Consider the following 20,331-nt stretch of genomic DNA (forward strand, 5'->3'; position numbering starts at 1 on the left):
TGTGTATTCTGCCTGGTCATTACAAAGTCATGAATTTATACCATTTACATTTAACAAGGCCAGTATATATAAACCAAAAATGACAGTTTTTTATACATTCTGCTAAAGTTAAGGTCTCTGTAGAGTTGAATAGACAAAAGAATGTTATGCAAGTTTAATTTGAAAGAAATGTCAGACAATGTTAGAAAGACAATTGTCATTTAACAGACATGGAACAAGCATTCGCTGCTCCAAATACTTCAAAGAATAGCTACAACCATCTGCGGTTAAAAAAAAAAAAAAAAAAAAATTAGTTCATCCTAGAAGTTTCCTCTCTGTGCTTCATCTTTACCTAATTAATAATTTGCCACATTATTTCCCTGGTGAAAGCTACACAGTAGAGACCCAGTATATTTCCCTGTTTCTTTTGTCTGCTTTACCAAAACAAAGAAATAAAAAGAAACAGGTTATGTAAAAATAATTAGACCAAGATCAAAGTGCATGTTTTCCTTTTTAAGTTTTTTAATGTATATACAGTCCAGTAGGTGATGGAAATAATTACAGTAAATGACAATAAAGGTTACTAGAACATGGAAGTGGTTTAAAATAGTCCTTTTTTTCTTTCTCTATCATTATCTACTGTATATAATAGTAGGTATCTGATAAAATATGCAAGTTTATTATTACCCAGAGTGTGTGAGAGGTCCTGAACAGGCTGCTGAAAAGTACGAGCTGCTGGATGCCCACAGTGGCGTGTTATAAGTTCTCCTCTGTCCTGCATAGTGCAATATGATTTAGTGTGAAAAACAGAAAGTGGATTGGCAGAGGTGCGAGTAACAGGAACTCACTGCTGTTTAAATTTAGTCCAATGTGAAATTTCTAAGATTTCATGGATTGAAGATGTGACGTGGTTCTGAGCTCTAGCCAAATATACAGTCCATCTATTATAATACAGTTGCTTATATTATACAGCAACTATACAGCCATTCATTCTGCACTCAGTGCTCAAGTGAACAAACAAGCGGCCAGAATGAAAAATCTGAAGTTGGTTTAATGGTAAGACCTTCTGTACTACCCTTGAGAAAGGTACTTGCCTGAAATTGCTCCAGTAAGTATTCTGTACTGTAGAGAAGTCAAATCATTGTAATTAGCTTCAAATCTGACATTAATTTGACAACAATAAAAGTAAAATTCACAATATTTGAATTTGATTTTTTTAAATTTATTTCTTTAATTTCATTTATTTCTGGAAAGCAACCCACAAATACTATTATTTGGCCTTTAATAAAGCTGGGAAACTTGCATAAAGAAAAAAGTTTTAACTTTAGAAAGCTTGTGCGTGTTTTGCCATCTTTTTTTTTTTTTTTTTCCTACAGATGCTGCATATTATTGGCATTCAGATACCCAAATGCATAATTTGATTTTGATGCTGAGTTGGGTGTGTCTTTAGGCAATTTTCATTTTCACTTTAACAGTTTAGGATGAGTGTCAAGCTCAAAGGTACAAGAGAAGGGAAGTGGTATTACAAACAGGGTGCATAAAGTGCAAGGTGACAGCTCTAACCACTTCACCACCTGCTCCAATAAATGTTTCAGCTCAGTTGGAATATAATGTTAATGTGCCACTTTGTGTCTATTACTTTCAGAACTGGAAGTGAAAGTATTTGGACAAGTGAACAAAGCTTGCTGCATGTCTGGAGTGTCTTTTTGGGTTAAAATATTTTTTCCTTCCTTTTTTGTAACTCCAGAATGATGACGGCATGTACACAATTGCTTAGGAAACAAATGCAGTTTCATACTTCTGTTTTTAAACAGCTGTGTATTTATTTGTTTCACTGAAGCAGCTCAGGTCGAGGACCTCGCTCCAGGCAACCCCATCATGGGACTTGAGTGGCAGCTTTTTTGCTTCAAATTCAGCTCTTTAACCACAACACTTCAAGCTTGCTGAAGGGAGTGCCACAAATCCACAAGTGACAAGTGTTTTACTTATACATCTAACAAATTGCAATTTTCATGTGAGCTTTATGCTTCAGAAAGAAAAGGGAAAAAAAAAAAAAAAACCCTCCCGTATGTTTTACTTTTGCAAAAAACAGAACTTCCATACAAGCAACCTTACAATTATGGACCGGTTCCAAACACGCTGGGCTCTCTTTTTCTCTACATAATCCATGTGCTATATAAAGCGGCCGTTTAATCTGAAAAGTTGTTACTATTCCACATACACGGCAGTATTCTTACAGTGCACCTGTAAGACAGAGATTAACCAACAAGCTCAGCAAAATTGTTAGATGAGAGCTGTGAGCAGATCTACCCAAGAGATTATACAGGTCTTAACATCTGTGGGAGGAATTTATATTTACCTCCAAAAGTAAGCGAGAAGTTCCGTAAGAGGATTTATACTTTAAGGCATGAAAATACATCTTTACATAAGGCTAACCTTTACACGTATGTCCTCCAGTATGATTGCTACAGACTGGTATGATCTGAGTATTAAGAACGTGGTATCAAGAAAAAATTCTTGATGTACAATCATGACCACAATGATTACATTCATTCCCTGGGAAGGAATGTAATCAGCTACTTATAATATGAAATATGTGAAAACAAATAAATAAATGATAAGAATGTTATTGTTTTTATTTGTTTTATTTATTTATTCATTCATTCTTTTTTTTTTTTCCTGGCCTACTCTGGGATTTCCTAAATACATCATAAAATTTTAATTCCTCAGATTATGCCTGAGGAACCACTTCAGTAATTCAAGGTGGGCTATAAATTCTGGTGCCACCTAGCAGAAGGCAGATGATAGGCCTGAAAGTATGTTTTTTAAAATGAACTGGGAGACGAGAAAGGGTTCAAGCACACAGAGCTCAGAAAAAGCCTTGGCAAGTCTATATCACTGGCACGTTTGCAGCTTTAGCCAAGCAGTCGGAACTGATGGCATTGCTTTCATAAAATAAGACTGCTTTATGGGATGGCTGATAGCGTAATGGTCAGAGCTACTACTGTTAGACCCAAGGGCCACTTTTCCACCTCTGTCTGTACTATCCTTGACCAAGTTACTTACCCTAAATTACTCCAGTAAAAATTACCCAGCTGCATAAATGGGTTGATAATTGTAAGTACATTAACATTGCAAGTCACTTTAGAAAAAAGGGTCAGATCAATGTAAAGTTACCATTTTCCACAGAGAGGGCAATCGAGACTGTCCAGAGCTATACCTATATGTTCCTTTGACATGTTGTGCTGAGCGGTAGCAGTACGAAAAAGTGCATAAGACCTCTGTGAGATTTGTTTTGGGGAACTAAACTATGGCTTTTTATATAGGCAGGGGGTCACCAGTGCTTGAGGGGCTTGCTGCGGATGCTTTGCCGCTATTTGCACAATTCTGAGTCTCAGAAGCAGTGTGTCCATAGGCATTTAGATAACATGAGAGTGGAGAAACTACATTGCCACATTGCCTATTTCCCCCACCAAGGGAGAAGATGAATCCAGTGAAAGATAATGGCAAGAGAGAAAAAAAAATGCAATAGAAAGAAGTCGGAAATCATCTTGAAAGTATAACTGATGCTGACCACAAAACAAGTGCAAAACCCACACTGTGGCTATACCTCCTGTTTTACATATACCTTTTTGTATACATTATAAATATGTGTAATATCCACAGAAGGAACTTATTTAAGATAAAGTCTGTTGACTTAATCCCTAACCAGATCTTACCTGGGGCATAGACTGGGGCACTTTCACAGCTCTGTCTGAAAATAGTATGCATTCCCTCCAGCAAGGAATATGACCTTGGAGGACAATTTAGCATCAACATCAGTTTTTGTAGCACATGCATAACAGCAAATGATATGAACTTTTATGATGGCGTAGTTGGAAAAGTATGTGGCGTACAGTGAAAGTGCACTTTACCAGCAAATATTATATGTGCATGTGATCCTGGGAATAGGCTGTCCAATTGAAATAGTCAAATATTAATAAAAAAAAAAGTATCATAGGAAATAAAAAAGCATGATAAAGCAAGGTTAAGCATTGTAGAAAAAATGTATATATAATGTATACTTGTTAATGACCTAAATTGTCATAAAGCATGTGTATAACTTTATTCATCTACTGGATGAATAAAATCTAAAAATAACTTTGTAGGCTACTGTATGCTATTGACTATATCCCTATCGCAACAGCTGTCCTAAATATGGAAAGAACTGGCATGTTTTTCTCACAACTAAAATCCATCCATCCATCCCTTTGCCTTTAATTATGTATTCACTATTAACTTGTATTACTTTATGTTTTGTACAAATTGATTATTTTGCAAGGTCTTTTTAGGCATTTAATATATTTATCTTTGGAATAAGGTTCTCATTCATTCATTCTCCAGTTAAAATTCATATTTCAAAAGGAGCCAGAAAACAGCTATTAAATAACTGTACTAGGAAAATAAATCTGTCTTAAAATTTTATAGAGTTTCTTACTTTGTGCATAGGACAAATTATTTAAGCAACCCCTAACCACGATTTGAAGCACTGAGCTGGATAAATAATTTAGAGGGAATCATGGGTGCTTACCCCTAATTTTGGTCAACAGACCCAGGAACAGACTGAGGGTGCCTGACTCATTATGGAGTGGGTCTCTGTCTTCTGTGGCCATAACTGCCATGGCAGACAGTCCCAGGAGAACCAGAGTATAACTGATTCCAGTTTTTGCTCTTCCTCGTGATTCCTTGTTGGTCACTGTGTGACACACCAAATTTTCCCTTTGAAATATCCCGGCCTAGGGATGTTACCCAGCAGGTCTTTTGTTCTAATAAGAAGCAGCCAGATCACTTCCCTTTGTACTGCTTCCATCTCATTTGTGTTTTACTGCCAGGGTGGCTGCCGGACCCATCGGCTACACATCTGGCCAACCCATCAACACTAAAACTGTTCTAGTTAGTTAATAATATCTGGGTGATATCCTTTTAAGATTGTTTGCACATCCAAAGTGGACCAAAGAAGATCAGTTAAATTTTAAAGTTTTTTATTAATTAATGGATTTTTCAGAAATGAGTTTATTTTTCATCACATGGTGCTGCATACTTGCCAGTGGCAGCTTCTCAAATGAATCGTGTCTGTCCTGAAATGCTCAGGATTTCTGCCCTTGCCATTGTCTTTCTGTTGTACTGCAACACCATTGTACTGATCAACATGCCAATCTTGTGGTATTTGTTTTTTTTTTTGTCTAACTATACATAATTCATATCCCTGCATTCATTACGTGTCCAAATAAAACATTCTTCTTCTAATCTGACTTTTGGATAACTAGTGCAGAAATAAAGAATAGGAGGAACATTAGAGAAACAAAAGTCAAACTTATTTACCCACTGTGTCATAGCTTTACTGTTTAAATCAGTTTTTTTTTTTCTGTGAAACTGTGAAATCAAAGCCGTAACAAGGATCTTATTCATGTTTACAAGGATCACTCAGAGTAGATGCCATCGTGCCACAAACTGCAGATTACAATTTAGCAACACTAATGTTTATCAGCGAGTTTGTCTAATTATATTGCACCTCCGCTAATTTTATGTACCAGTATGTTCTTATTTCCTCATGGCAAAATGCTGTAGATCTGCAGCCATGTGATGTATGGTGTGAGAGGTCATTTAAGATAAATGGTACTCTCATCTTTAAATGGGGCCAGTGTTTGGTGAGGTGAAAGAAGAGGTATGGCTCTCTATGAATGATGTATCTATTCCTCAAAGTATGCGGTAAGTGCCGTCCATTAGAAATGATTACAATCAAAAAATATAATGCGGTCTCAAGAAAGTTCATAATTCCTTTGAGCCCGGCAACAAGGGGAGCAGCAAAGAAATCGATACTGTGAGTTGACCTGCGTCAACTGTAATTTAAATCAGCCGAACGAAAAGTCGGACAAAGACCTCTTAGCAGTCGACTGCCACATCGTTAGAAGAGGACATCTAAAAATAATATGTAGTCCATCAGTGTCACACAATAAAAAAACTGTGTATTTGAGACTTTACTGTGAATTCTGAACTTTGAGTAATGGTCTGGCACGGAAGTGTTTACAGTGCCATTTGTTGTGACCACACAAGGGGCTGGAGGTCATGCAACTTTGTAATTTGTCATGTTCGCATGAAGAGCAAAGGGGATATTTACCAAGGGGACTGTACCGTATTGTCATGTTCATTCGACTCAGTGTTCATAAAACAAGTGTTTACACCACGCAATGGCAGAATGCATCAGCATTTTCTTGCAGTCACTGTAACACTCCGAGAATTTCTATTCTTGCAGTTCTGTTTCTCACCTTGCATACATACAGAGCCCAGCTTGACTTCTGAAGGCAGCAAGCTGAATAGATCATAAAGCTTATTGAGCTGCAGACAGTCCCAGGAAACTTTTTTTTTCTGTGCTGGGAGAACAGGGAAAACCACAACAGCAGCGCAAACACAGCGAACTGTGACCCACTAACTGACTAAAAGGACAGCGATATATGCAAAACGTCCAGTAAAATAAGCATCTCATTAGCCTTTTGAATCCATAAAATAACCTTTATATTTTAATTGCTGTATCACATCCAAGACGGAATGAGCTTTTCTTCAGTAGATCTGTTTTCAAAAGACTTTTTTCCTTTTTTTGTAGAAATAAAATCCCTTTATCTTTCCACATCACAAGCACAAACTTGGAAAGAGAATTGAATTAATAGGTAAAGACAATTTTCAGCACCATAAAGCTGGAAATGGAAGTCACCTGCAGCTAATGTTGTAATTAATTAATACCATCCAGAATTATTTGTTTTTCTTTCTCAGAAAACTAACATTGCATTTCAGAATTTATTATTACATATTTTTCAGTATTCTTGTATTTATCACAGCATTCCCCTTTGGCTGAAAGGCTTCTGCCAATGTAGCTTCAGTGCAGTCACATCAAAAGAGTGATGATCATCTGTAAATCAGACATGTTCCAGTCGCATTTCTGAAAACAGTTCGAGGACGGATGACAAAAAAGGCACTGAGCATGCTCAGAGAGCCATGCATGATGGTTCCAGTGGCTGGGGGGGGGGTTGAAGATGAGGGGGGTCAGTGAAGACAAGGAGGACTAATCTCTAACAGCATGCACTCTAGAAACACTAACTCTTGTGTTAAAAGATGCAGAACTACCATCAGCTAAATACAGTTGGCTACACTGTACAGAACTGGATACATCGCCTCAGGCTTGTGTGCCGTGGTACCAAATACTGACTCACTGAGTTGATGATAATGTTAAAGTTTTAGTTTATTACAAATTATTTAACACTTTATAGGCATAGGCAGTCTGTAAGCTACATAAGATTTTTTTTTTTTTTGAAATTATAGTTCTGCAGTAGCAACAAAAATTTGATTCTCTATATTGCGTTTTCCCAGTGGAAGATAGCTGAGGTCAAATTCACTAGCATAAAATAGGGTAAAGACCTAAATGAAACTTCGAAATGAAAGGAATAAATAGATTTTGGTTTTCTAAATATCCCATATTGCAGTGGCAAAGTTGTCGTTTTTCTCTCTTTTCCGCCTTTGGCTGTTTCCTGGGGGACAGTGAGCAATTACACTGGCAAGTCAGACATGATTTGCTGTGCCTGGGGTAAATTACCCATACAAGAAATGGATCAGAACTGGCTGAGAAAAGCAGCTGTAAACAATACCTTCCAGTGCAAATACACACTCAACGTCAAATTGCGTGGCAACCAAGAAAATAACCTTGTGTCCATGCAGTGGCACATTGACTGGATATTATCCCAGCAATTTAACATAGTGTTTCAGTACGGTAGCTGTTTATTGAATTGGAGGATATTATACTCAAGACTTTCCTTACCATACAAGTGCTCCTTTTTCTCAATTTTAATGTGTTGACCATGCATCGTGTGCTGATATTCACTTTGAAAGGATCTCTTGGCTAAGGTTGTTTAATGGCAAATCAATGCAAGTAGGTGCTGTAACTATCCAAAAATATCCTTTTGCTTTAAACACACACACACACACACACACACACACACACACACACACACACACACACTTTTAAGATACACAGGACAAGATTTTACACCCCATGCGGATATTACAACGGCTATGCACAAGAACCCAGTCCAACCAACATCACCATGAAGCCACAGAGAACAACATCCAGCATTGCCAACAAATATATCTCCAAGAAGCTTAACTTCCTTCCCTACCCATAACAATCACAGGATACCAACATGGCTATTTCATTGAGGTTGTCAAGTGGGCACCTCCCTTCATTGGTGTTTTGTTGAATTAGGCCCACGACACCTCCACAAGGCTCAACAGTGCAGTCTGGCATCCCAGACCCACCCCCCTCTACACACATATTAGACAGCTTTCACCTTCAACAAATACCACAACTCCACAGACTCAACTACCCAGGTAAAACCACAGATCCATACATACCTTTAAACACACTGCCTCCACAAATTCAAACCATCATGGATAGCCTCTATACCTGCCAACAAAAACTGTAATTGCCCCACTCGACAAACTTTAACTAATCTAATTAAAAAGGCCACACCTCCTTAATTATCACCAGCTGCCTCCCATTACTAACCACCTGCCACTAATTTTACCACCACTACACACCTCCCTCCAACCTGTAACCCCAACTACCCTGCTATCTTCTCAACCATAACCACTGATTTACCTTCTCAGCCATCTCTGACAGCTCCTTCACTGCCACCCTTAACGAGCGGCATCTAATATTAAATTCCCCCAACAATGATGTAGTTGATTTAGTCACAAACCCCCTAACATCTATCTCTACCGGTCTCATGTGAGCCAGCCGCCCATGCTATCTTGCCTCTGCCACCAGATCTGCATACTTTAACAGTTTCCACTCATATGCCTCCCCAATAGCATCCTCGAATGGCACCATTAACTCTACAAAGGACACAGTCCGCTTAAACTCCAAACACAACACCATGTCTGGACACAATGCAGTAACCACAATGCTCTGCGGTACCTGGAGCTGTTTGCTCACATTAGCCAGCAGCTTCCAGTCCCATGCATTACCCCACCTACCAGGGCACATCTGCTCTTGCATAGTGTTACTCTCTCCTGCAAGCACAAATCCAGTTGTTTTAGCTGTACTGCAAACAAGCAAAGAATTCAACACTTGCTGCTTGCTCTCAAAACACCTGTTACACATCTAAGAACTTGATAATGGTGCCAAGTATAGCACCCCTGCGCCAAGCTAATCTTACACCCTGACAAAATGTGCCTCGGCGTCATCACGCCGCTACACCTTAGAAGAACCATCACCACCTGCCCACTGTTTAACATTTTGTGTCATTGGCAGCACATCATAAGTCGCTCCAACAATGAACTTAATGCAGCTCTCCTCCATAGCCCACACATTTTGCCAGCATAACTTCCTCTTTTGCACGCCTTCCCAGTTCACCCACTGACCCTGCTTAACTAATGTGGCTACCTTCTCACGCTTCGCCTCCTCTTCCTGCCTCCGGACCTGCTCAATAACCAGCCGCTGTTTGTCTGCTTCCGGGACAGCACTCCACAACCACTGCATATGGCCAGAGCTAAATCCTGCCCTCTCCTTCTGCACATGTCCAACCACGTCTGACAACTGCAGTGCTGCTTTTGCACTTTGGATCGCATCTATGGGGTTCTATCCCCTATCTGTCCTCACCAGTGGGGCCACTTCTTTCACAAATCCATCTTTCGACCCTGCTAGTCAGCTACAATCTCACTTTCGCACATTTATACTCCTCAACCAAACTTGTCACTAGCAGCTCCAAAATGCCCTTTCCGTATAATGCTACACTAGTGAAACAGCGTGGCACTCCTAGCCACCTTTTACCTGCCTTACTAATAATCCATTCAAACTTCTCAATATATATGTATTATATGTATGTGTGTATATAAACACATATATAAAATCCCTCAAACATTTTTCTAATCTTGTTTAACTTTTTATTTTTAGCATTGTTTAGCTGATGAATGTTACATTTGCATTGTCATGGTCGCATCAGAGGGAAGCGGCGGACCCAAGTGCAGAGCGGTAATCGTGGTGTCTTCGGGGAAATCCAAGAGAGGAGGTCAGAGGACGGGCAAAGGGTCTTCGAGGTGCGAACGTCGTAACAGGGAGGATCCAAAAGGCGAGGTCAGTGTGCAGGCAAGAGGTCGATATTCCGAAGGAGGCAGTAGATCGGGGGAACAAGGGACGGGTTCGGGGAAGGCGTTCAGGAACAGGAAATGGCTGGAGAAAGTCGCTAATGAGGAGGCAGATCAAGGTTCCGCATCAGCTGGTTGTCCGACGCAGCCTTTTATGCTGCGGTCTGCGTTGGGTCACAGGTGTTCCGTGTTGGTCCGAAGGTGTGGGGGTGGCATGCATACTAAGCTAACCACCATGATTCAGCCATTTATCTACCAGTGTTACCTGCTACACTAGTTCACAATCATTATTTTTTCCTGTTACATTTTTAACTACTGATTATCTCAGCAGAGCAATTGTGGTTGTTTTACCTTCTACAGTAGCATGCAAACTGTGAACTAGCAGTGAAAACAATTTAATGGACATATAATGTTAATTCAGAACACGGTCAAGTAGTTTTACATGGAAGTTTTAAACTGCCGCACTTGAGACAAGTACATTAGTACTTAAAGTATATAAAGTGTTTGTTCCCAGATAAGAAAGTAGAAAGGTTCTTTTACTGCTCATATTTAGAAGTCCAAGAAGGACTGTGGGCTTCTTTTGCTTGCAAGTCCTTTAATCCAGTGTCTACTTGCAGCAATGCATGACTGACAGCTCCACGGGGCATCGTCATGTCAGAGTCACTGTCAGGCAGCGTCAGCGTCGGAGCTGGAGTGCAACAAGCATGTCCGTACCTGGGCACAGCCCATGCATCTCACTTCATTTGCTTTTCATCAGGTGCCTTTTTTTTTGCTTGACACAACTTCCATCCTTCGACCCCCTTAAAGTATGTATGAATGAGAAGCTTATAACAGTGTACGTTCAACAGAATATCTGCCCTTAAGTGTGTCTATGTCTTTCCGATAGGATAAAATGCCAGTCAAAGGTTTGACTGCCCTTGCAGGAAACATTTATTTCTTTGTTTATACCTGTTATGTTTCACAACATTTTACATCCAGATGATTAGTCTTTGTCCTTCACTTTCCTTGTTGGACAGATTGTGTTTACACAACTTTGAGGTGATACCTTGCTGAAGGATGAAGGGCTGCCTTACCAGCCATAATGCTGTTGGAATGACATATTTTTAAAGTGTGCTGTGATACTCATTCTGGTTGAAATCACCATAGACTTGGTAAAAATCTTTAACTCCGCCACCAGCTAAGCAGCTCCATATCATGACACTTCTGCTCCATACTGGACAGCGCGAACCACACATATGCAACTAATATGTACAACCTCTTTATGTCCCGCAGAAGTCTGATCCTACCGTAGCCTGCAGGAGGCCATCACTTTTCAAACATTCTTTTTGTTTGGGTTCAAGCTGGTATACTCAAACTTTTTACAAATACTATGTAAAATGAATGACTATCTGATGCACAAAATTTGTTCTATATAGTATGTTAAATTTCCACTTTTGCCTGTCTTCCACACTTCCTACAAGGTAAGCTGTAGTACTTTTAGAATTTTCTGCATTCGTCTATACAGGAATTCTGTAACGTACCAGTGGAACATATACTTTTTTTCAGCCAGTTTAGTAGCCTGTCATGCATGTGAGAAGCACTGTCCACCATCCATAACTGCATTTTCTGCAGTCCACACTTTGCAATCATAGAGTCCCATGCGACTTTTTCATTTCTGTGCAACGCTGTGCCTGGATAGGAACAGATTTATTGAATCCGATGGGTGCTCTTGCTTTTACTTTAGACAGTTTACGTAATTATTTCTATTATAGTTGTACACATACATATAGCATTTTACTTCACATTTTTAAAATACTTCTGTTCATGAGATCAGTTTTCTTTCTTTCTTGTTCATGTTATGTACTTCAGAATGGATTTCAATTAAACTACAAACAGTCCTGTTCTTTGTTGAACTATTCATAGATTCTCTATGTTATGGTCCCAACATTTTGTCATTTCAGGTCATGTTCTGTAAAATGCAATAAAGTAGTAGTGTTTGCTACCAAAGCAGCCGAGTATTCACAATAAAACTCCCAAGCGGTGTGCTTCTCAGCCAAGTTCAAGAACATATTAAAAACTGTATAAAGAAACCAATATTAAAGTTCACAATAAGCCATGCATTTCACTTTAAATTATTGTTACTTTCCTGCTACATTTTGCATTATGACCTGGTCCTGTAAGGGTACCATATGTGTACGCTTTTACTGCATTCATATGATTCCTTGTATTCGCTTTTCCAGCACAAAAGGTTGCTAGAAAACTGAGGTGCACTCTATTCCTGTTTTAAATCCTTGGATCATCATGAGAAAGAGGCAAACTGCCATTTTTTTATTTAATTATAAAAAAAAAAATGACAAACTAATGCATCGTGTTAGAGGCATTCCCAAAAATTATGTGAACAAGATGCTTTACGTGCTAGACAATTCAGAGATCCGCTGACCTGGAACCCTATAACGGAGCATCAGTGTTTCCATGGTGATGATGCAACATAGTTAACGGGCTGTGTGGAAAAGTGTATTCAGTTATTGTGCTAGTTAAATGTGATTTAACGATTTTAAATACTTGCATGAACAGGGAATCAGGAGCCTCCTGAGATGTAAAACGATCTGTGTCAGGGGAGAGAGTGATATGAAGTGCATTCTTCTAAGGATTAAATTGCCAGGGTCATAATGTTGTTGTGTGAAAGAATCCATGAAAACAGGTACTTATTGCAGTGGATGTATTTGCAACACTCTAACAACAATACTTTAACTACTTTATGGTGAGATATTAGCAATTACGATACACAAAAGTTTCAAACTGTGGACATATAAAACAGGAGTCAATCAGATTTATGTTAAGCATACTTTCCTGAGAATTTAGCTGAACACTTGAAATTTTGTAATGGTAGCAGATGAACTAATCTGCAGTTTTTTCTTGCTATAAGCATTTTAAACTACATATTGTGAAAGACGGGGGGGCGTGGTGGCGCACTGGGTTGGACTGGGTCTTCCTCGCTGGTGGGTCTGGGGTTCGAGTCCTGCTGGGGTTGCCTTGCAGCGGACTGGAGTCCCATCCTGGGTGTGTCCCCTCCCCCTCCGGCCCTACACCCTGAGTTGCCGGGTAGGCTCTGGTTCCCCGCGACCCTGTATGGGACAAGCGGTTCAGAAAATGTGTGTGTGTGTGTGTGTGTGTGTGTGTGTATGTATTGTGAAAGATGAAAATTTCTTTTTCAGTTTGGTTTGCATCACTTCCTCATTCTGTCCCATTTCCTTGTTTCCTGACTGAAGAATTGTTAAAAATGGTTCAATATTGCTCTTGGCAATCCACTATGGGTGAAGCTATGTACAGTTTAAGCCATTTGTCCCTTCAAAGAAGCTTTGCACATTCTCACTAATTTAACCCAGATAATCTACCGGGTATCCTTGATTCAGTATAGCTTTTGATTTTTGTCAAAAACTTTTTCTGAAGCCCATGAAGAGAATGGTAACTGAGCTTTGATGGTGCTTCTTTGGATCCATCTTTATCAGATTGCCTGCCAAGCATTTCTCAGAGGTAGGCTGGAGAAGGTTTGAAATTCAACACAAGGTTATAATTAATTAGATTTTGATTTCCTTTTATTTCTAGTTGCTTCCTCACTCTCTTGTTTTTCACATTTCCCAAATGAAATACTCCTGGAACAGATGTGCTCTTTTCTGTATGAAGTGCTTGTAGGGAGGACCCATCAGAGCTCTGGTTTTCTGAAGGAGATCTAGCAATCCAATGGTGACATTTTGTTGCTTTATACTGAAAGGATTCCTATGTCATCCATTCAGACCCTGGTTCTGCATCTCATGATATAGAGCAACTTTTTGAATTAATTTATGCATCCTTAGGCACATACATGTAAGGGATGGCAGTGGACATCCACCAGTTCTGGGAAGCTTATTGCACATGGAGGGGTACACCATGAACCAGTCAATGGGCCATTTTAAAATGGTCAAATTTATATTTAGATCAACTAAATGTCATGTCTCTGGACAGACTATGGGGTGAACACACATTCGCATGTATGCACAGACATACAAAAATGGAAAGGAATTTTCTACAGAGCTCACAGAAAATTCCAGCCCACAACTTTATGCAGTTTTTCAATTATTCACTGACATATTATTCTGCCCACATAACAGATTCATTAAACTTACAGTTGATGTTTAGAGTATCATAGTTTAAAAACATTTTGTATTAATATATTCATGTTTTGCTGGGTCATGATAAATACATGCAACAGCACCACTTACATTTTAAGTGTTGCTTACATTACAAGAAATAATGAAAGCATAGTGTAAATTTACTGTGAATATTGCCAGTTTTTCAGAAATTTGTTAGAGAACTTTTGAAGCTTTCATTCTGTGTCATGTTTCAAAACACACACACACACACACACACACACACACACACACACACACACTCTCACAAACACACACTGTCTGAACCGCTTGTTCCATACGGGGTCGCGGGGAGCGTGAGCCTAACCCGACAACACAGGGCGTAAGGCTGGAGGGGGAGGGGACACACCCAGGAGGGGACACCAGTCCGTCTCAAGGCACACCAAGCGGGACTCGAACCCCAGACCCACGGGAGAGCAGGACCCGGTCCAAACCACTGCCAACCATAGCCCCCACTTTTAGAAAAACTTTCTAATCAAAATTCTATACCTTCTGTCTTGATCAACCAAATAAATTTTCTTAAGTGGTATGTAGTAACAGAGGATGCACTTGTTAAGTGTGGTAATAACTGTGTTTCCAGAATGATTCAATCACAAAGGAAACTAGTGTTATGTTGCTGTGTAGGAATCAGAACTTTCAGCCACAACATGATAGATAGATAGATAAATAGGTCCCAAGCGAGGTCACGGTGAACCAGAGCCTAACCCGGCAACACAGAGCACAAGGCTGGAGGGTGCCAGTCCATCGCAAGGCATCCCAGGCAGGACTCGAACCCCAGACCTACCAGAGAGTAGGACCCGGCAAAGCCTGACCTCTCACTGTGACCCCCCGCAGTAACAATCAAATAAAAACTTCACAATTAAGCCTATTATATTAAAAATTCTAGTTACTGTATATACAATGGTTCATAATAATAAACAGGTGCGACTTTGCGAAGTCCATCAAAACATTACGTGTCTAAAACGGTTTGTTGGCTCATGGGTGGGGCACATGAGCCTGGGGTAGGACAGACTTCCTACTTTTCCTGTTAACATTGAATCGTGTTACTGTGTTTGGATTTAATTTTTTATATTTTACCCTCCTAACCATGGCACCAAAGTGTAAATGTGATGCAAGTGATAATAATGTATCCAAGAAAAAGGAAACGATCACGACTGAAGCTAAAGTGAAATGCCAACGAACAATGGAAAAGCGAGCATTAAAGTTTATTTAATGTTTTGCATGCACACACACTGTTCCTCTTTCTCTCTGAGAGAGCACTCGGATACAAAAGACTCTTCTTCCCCCATATATTCACAAACCTCCCTCACTCTGCTCTTCCAAGTCCTGTCCCTCATCGTTCCCCAGTCCCATTCCACATCTCATTGATAACAATTGCCTGAATAAACGATCCTGCACTTGGGTCATCATCACAGTAGTAATATTTATTTCTATGTCTCTCTCTATTATAAATACTGTAGTTACATTTATTATTATTATTATTATTATTATTATTATGCGGTGGCGTGGGTTGGACCAGGTCCTGCTCTCCAGTGGGTCTGGGGTTCGAGTCCCACTTGGGGTGCCTTGCGACGGACTGGCGTCCCGTCCTGGGTGTGTCCCCTCCCCCTCCGGCCTTACGCCCTGTGTTACCGGGTAGGCTCCGGTTCCCCGTGACCCTGTATGGGACAAGCGGTTCAGAAAGTGTGTGTGTGTGTGTGTGTGTGTGTGTGTGTGTGTGTGTGTGTGTGTATTATTATTATTATTATTACATTTACATTTATTCATTTGACAGATGCTTTTCTCTAAAGTGACGAACATCTCATTATATTATTATCATTACCTCATTACATTGTATTATTATTGTTATTACTGTATTGTTATTTTAAAGATTTTTTTGTGTATTCAAAATGTTTCTTTAAGATTTTTTATGCATAGAAAGGTACACAATATACGATGTACTAAATCAAACACTTGACAAACTGACATTAGATACCCACCATACCTAAATGTTCCAACTTACATCAAAATCTGACTTAAAGACAGATTGAAGACATGGAACTCGTTCATAATTCGGGGACTGCCTGTACATGTTTTGGGTACATTTGGTTCATAAGTTGCACAAAAGCCAACCTTTAGCAATTATTATTAAATAATTTCATGACAAACTATTTTTGGAGCTTTAATCAAGTTCAAACGATCACCTTCAGTCCCTCATCCTTTTAAACCTTTCTTGGGGCTGTGCATAAACTTTATCTCCTTCAAAACAACCTCACAGATAACATTCTGAGACCAGTCTAACGATGCATAAAAATTGTGTATAGCATGCATACAAATCAGTTCAATGATTGCATAAATGAAACAAAAAAGAGGTTACAACATCTGTTCACAGAATGGCTTCTTTATGTGCCCATTTTACATGTCTTTGTCAGATAACTGTAAATTTGAAATACATTCATAAATCAGCTCCTTCAAAATAAAAACTTTTGGTTTCAAAGTTGCATTTTCCTCATGTTAAAAAGCGCTCAAGGATCAATGTTTGTATCTGTTTCTTATTAATCATTCTGTAAAAAGTTAATCTTTTTTTTTTTTTTAGTGACCTAAGTGTTCTCAGATGAAAGTAAAGAAAGAAAAAATATGACAGCTTCCCTGGACAGAGATAAGTATTTTTAAATACTGGCAGCAAATCAGCCCGTGTTTAATTTAATTACATTTCCATGATTTTCACATTTCATCATCAGCTGGGGAACATGGAAATTGTATTACTTTGGCATGTCAGAATAAAGGCAGTGATTGCTTTTTTGACTGCCCACGTTCTGCAGTGTATTTAGTTATGTCAGTTGCATGATGAAATGGTTTATGACTATCACTGCTACCCGTAAACACCAAACAAAGAAATGCCTTGATGGTGGTCATTTAGGATAGAAACAGGAAAGCTTTTTGAGTTTAAAAATGGTCTTAATAATGCAGAGAGCATGTATTACTTCCCCCCCCCCCCCCCCATTTATCGATGGGTGTAATTTTAAAATACTTACAAGGTGTTGAAACAGTTCTTGGCAGAAACAATCTTACTTGGCTCAAAAACTTGATGGGCCAGAAACATGCTGTGAATGCACGAGTGCTCTGACGAGCCACCATCAGCATCAAGGGCATTTCTCCAGCTTCAACACAAGACACGCTGATGCCCAAAAGCCACTCACTAGATCAATACAGAAGCTTTCAGATGCGTTGAGGAAAATGAAGTCTAAAAGCTCTTTCGCCAAGAATTTACTCATAAAACATAACAGATGCTGTAACAAGATACATTTTCATTATTATGTGCCTCTCGTTCATCATGATGCTTTAAATGTCTTGGTCTAAGATATAAGATTAGCATGAGTATATAAAAAGAAACTAAGCAATTAGTTTTTTTACCCCCCCATACTTTGGCTCTTATGTACTCTAATATATGGCAGTACCATTTCTATTATTCAGCTGTACAGTCTTTTTTGCTCTGTCACTTCATGTCCGTCCCTTCCATTCAGCAATCCATCCATCATCAATAACCACCTGTCTACTGCAGAGCCATGGTGGTCCAGAGCCTTCTTCAGAACCATACAGTGTGTGCCAGGGATACCCTGGACAGGATGTCAGGACATCACCTGAAAAACATGTCTTTGTACCGTGGGAGAAAACACAAAGAAAATCCGCATGGACAAGGAGCAAATATGCAGAGACTAAGCCAGATCTTATTGCAGAGCAAGGGAGTAGTGAGGCACTAGCAGTACCTGCTGTGCCAATGTGTTGCACCTTGTCAGTCCCTTTTATTAAAAAAAAAGAAATTAACTGGCATAGATTTTCAGTGATGACTTCATTTTCATGTTTAGACCCCTTTACAGTGAACCTCTTAGGCTCATGAACTTTCGGTGACATCAGTGACTTTCACTGATTAATGTCAAGTCTATACTGGAAACAGTTCTTTTGGTGTCTCTCTGTGGGAAGTGCCTTCAAGTAGCACAGGAGTGCTGGAGGTTTAGTTGATATATTAGTCTTTCATGAACCAAAGGCAAGGTTGAGCAACATTAAAGGTCCATGGTGTACTTTATGACAAATCTTATAGGCACATGGAGTTTTTTTGTTCTTCATCTTTTTAAGCCAAATTTTTGGGTAAAATCTAGGCCATGATTCAATAAAAAGTACAACAAAAGTAATAGTCTGCATGACACATGCTTGATGTAAGTTATATCTATACAGCAGATGCACTTTGGAGGGCATGTGTTGACAGAATGTTAAAGCACTGAGCATGTTGGCTCAATATTGTTTAACGCTGAATATTTGATGTTTGGTTTAAGGTTCTCAGTGCTTTTGATATGCATTATATCACAAGTCTTGATGTATTCTTTTTACTTCAGACATTTTGCATGTAACCAATTAGATCCATGAAATTGTTTTTTTTTTTTTAGAAATAGCTGACTGTGATACAATGAGGTGGCACATTAGTACATTGGGTACCGCTGCCGCCTCACAACACCGAGGCTTATCAGGCATAGGTTTGAATCCAGCTCAGTCTGTGTGGAGTCTGCATGTACTCTCTGTAACTGTATGGGTTCCATCTGAGTACTCTGGATTCCTCCACCGTCCAAAAACATACCGTTCAGGTGAATTGGCAATGCTGAAGTTGCCTGTATTATGTGAATGGGTCTGAATCACCGAAACCCTGACCAGGATAAGTGGTCAGCAGTAGTGGGTGATTTGATGAGATCGGTTCCATAAATCAGCAATGAGATTGCATTCAACACCATTTTTGTCTCAGACAAAAGACATGAATTTTAATATCACTGAATTTAATTTCTGAGAATTTAATCTAGTGGTTTAGTGAGTAATTTTATCAGTTTAATTTTAGTGTTTTTGCTGTCATTTTTTTCTGTAACTGGATATTTATATAAGATAGAAAAACAAAAGATATTTATATGGATGCAAAGTACTTGCATACAGTATAGAGTGATGATAATAAATTATCATCAGCTGAAGAACTGATAGTAATGGCGAACTGAAATTTTTTTTCTTATTTTCTATTTATTTTGTTTGTTGCAGTTATCTTTCACATATTCTTCACATAAAATAATAAGAAATAAATATATAAATTCTATATTACTTGCCCAATCAAGTTCAAGGCCAGTTTACTCTGCAGTGAGTCAAAGCCTTACCCAGCAACACAGGGCCCAAGGCTCAAGGGGGGAGGGAACACACCCTGGACAGGATGCCAGTCCATCTCAAGGAACCCCAAGCAGGGCTCAAACCCAAGGCCCACCACAGTGCAGGCTCTGGCTCAACTTGCAATGCCACCACTCCCCCTGTGTAACATATATTTTTTAAAATAAATATATACAGGTGGTCCCCGATTTACGATGGGGTTACGTTCTGTGAAAGCCACCATAAGTCGAAAATATCATTAATCAAAAATGCATTTAGTACACCTAATACAATATTGTGTGGCAGATTGGGAGATGTGGATAGCTGTTGCTGCCTGGCATTACAAGAGAGTATCGCTCCGCATATCGCTTGCCCGGAAAAAAAAAAGCAAAATTTGAAGAACGTTTTCTACTGAATGTCTATCTCCAGCTCACCATTGTAAAAACAAAAAAATCGTAAGTCAAACCATCGTAAATCGGGGACTACCTTTATTAAAAAGAAAAAGCAAAAAACCAATCATTTTGTCAATAATACTAGGTTTAGCCTTCTGCAATAGCCTCCATCCCTGAGCAGCACAGATATTTTATTTATTAATTTATTTCCTACACAACTATTGATCTTAAATCTCAGCCTGGGGAGCATTTTACACCTCAGTTAATATTTTTCTGGAGTGGGTCAGCCACGACCATCCTCGAAATCCTTGAAATGTGATGACGGTCCAGAGGAAACTAAACACTTTTTTCATGGTCAACGTCACATAGGTCGCATTGTAATAATTAAAGAATTTGTTGTATTTACTTACGGTAGCACACATTTTTAATTAATGGACTTTAGGTAAAACCCAGAAACAGGGTTATAAAAT

The sequence above is a fragment of the Scleropages formosus genome, chromosome 4, assembly GCF_900964775.1.
Source record: "Scleropages formosus chromosome 4, fSclFor1.1, whole genome shotgun sequence".
Taxonomy (NCBI): domain Eukaryota; kingdom Metazoa; phylum Chordata; class Actinopteri; order Osteoglossiformes; family Osteoglossidae; genus Scleropages; species Scleropages formosus.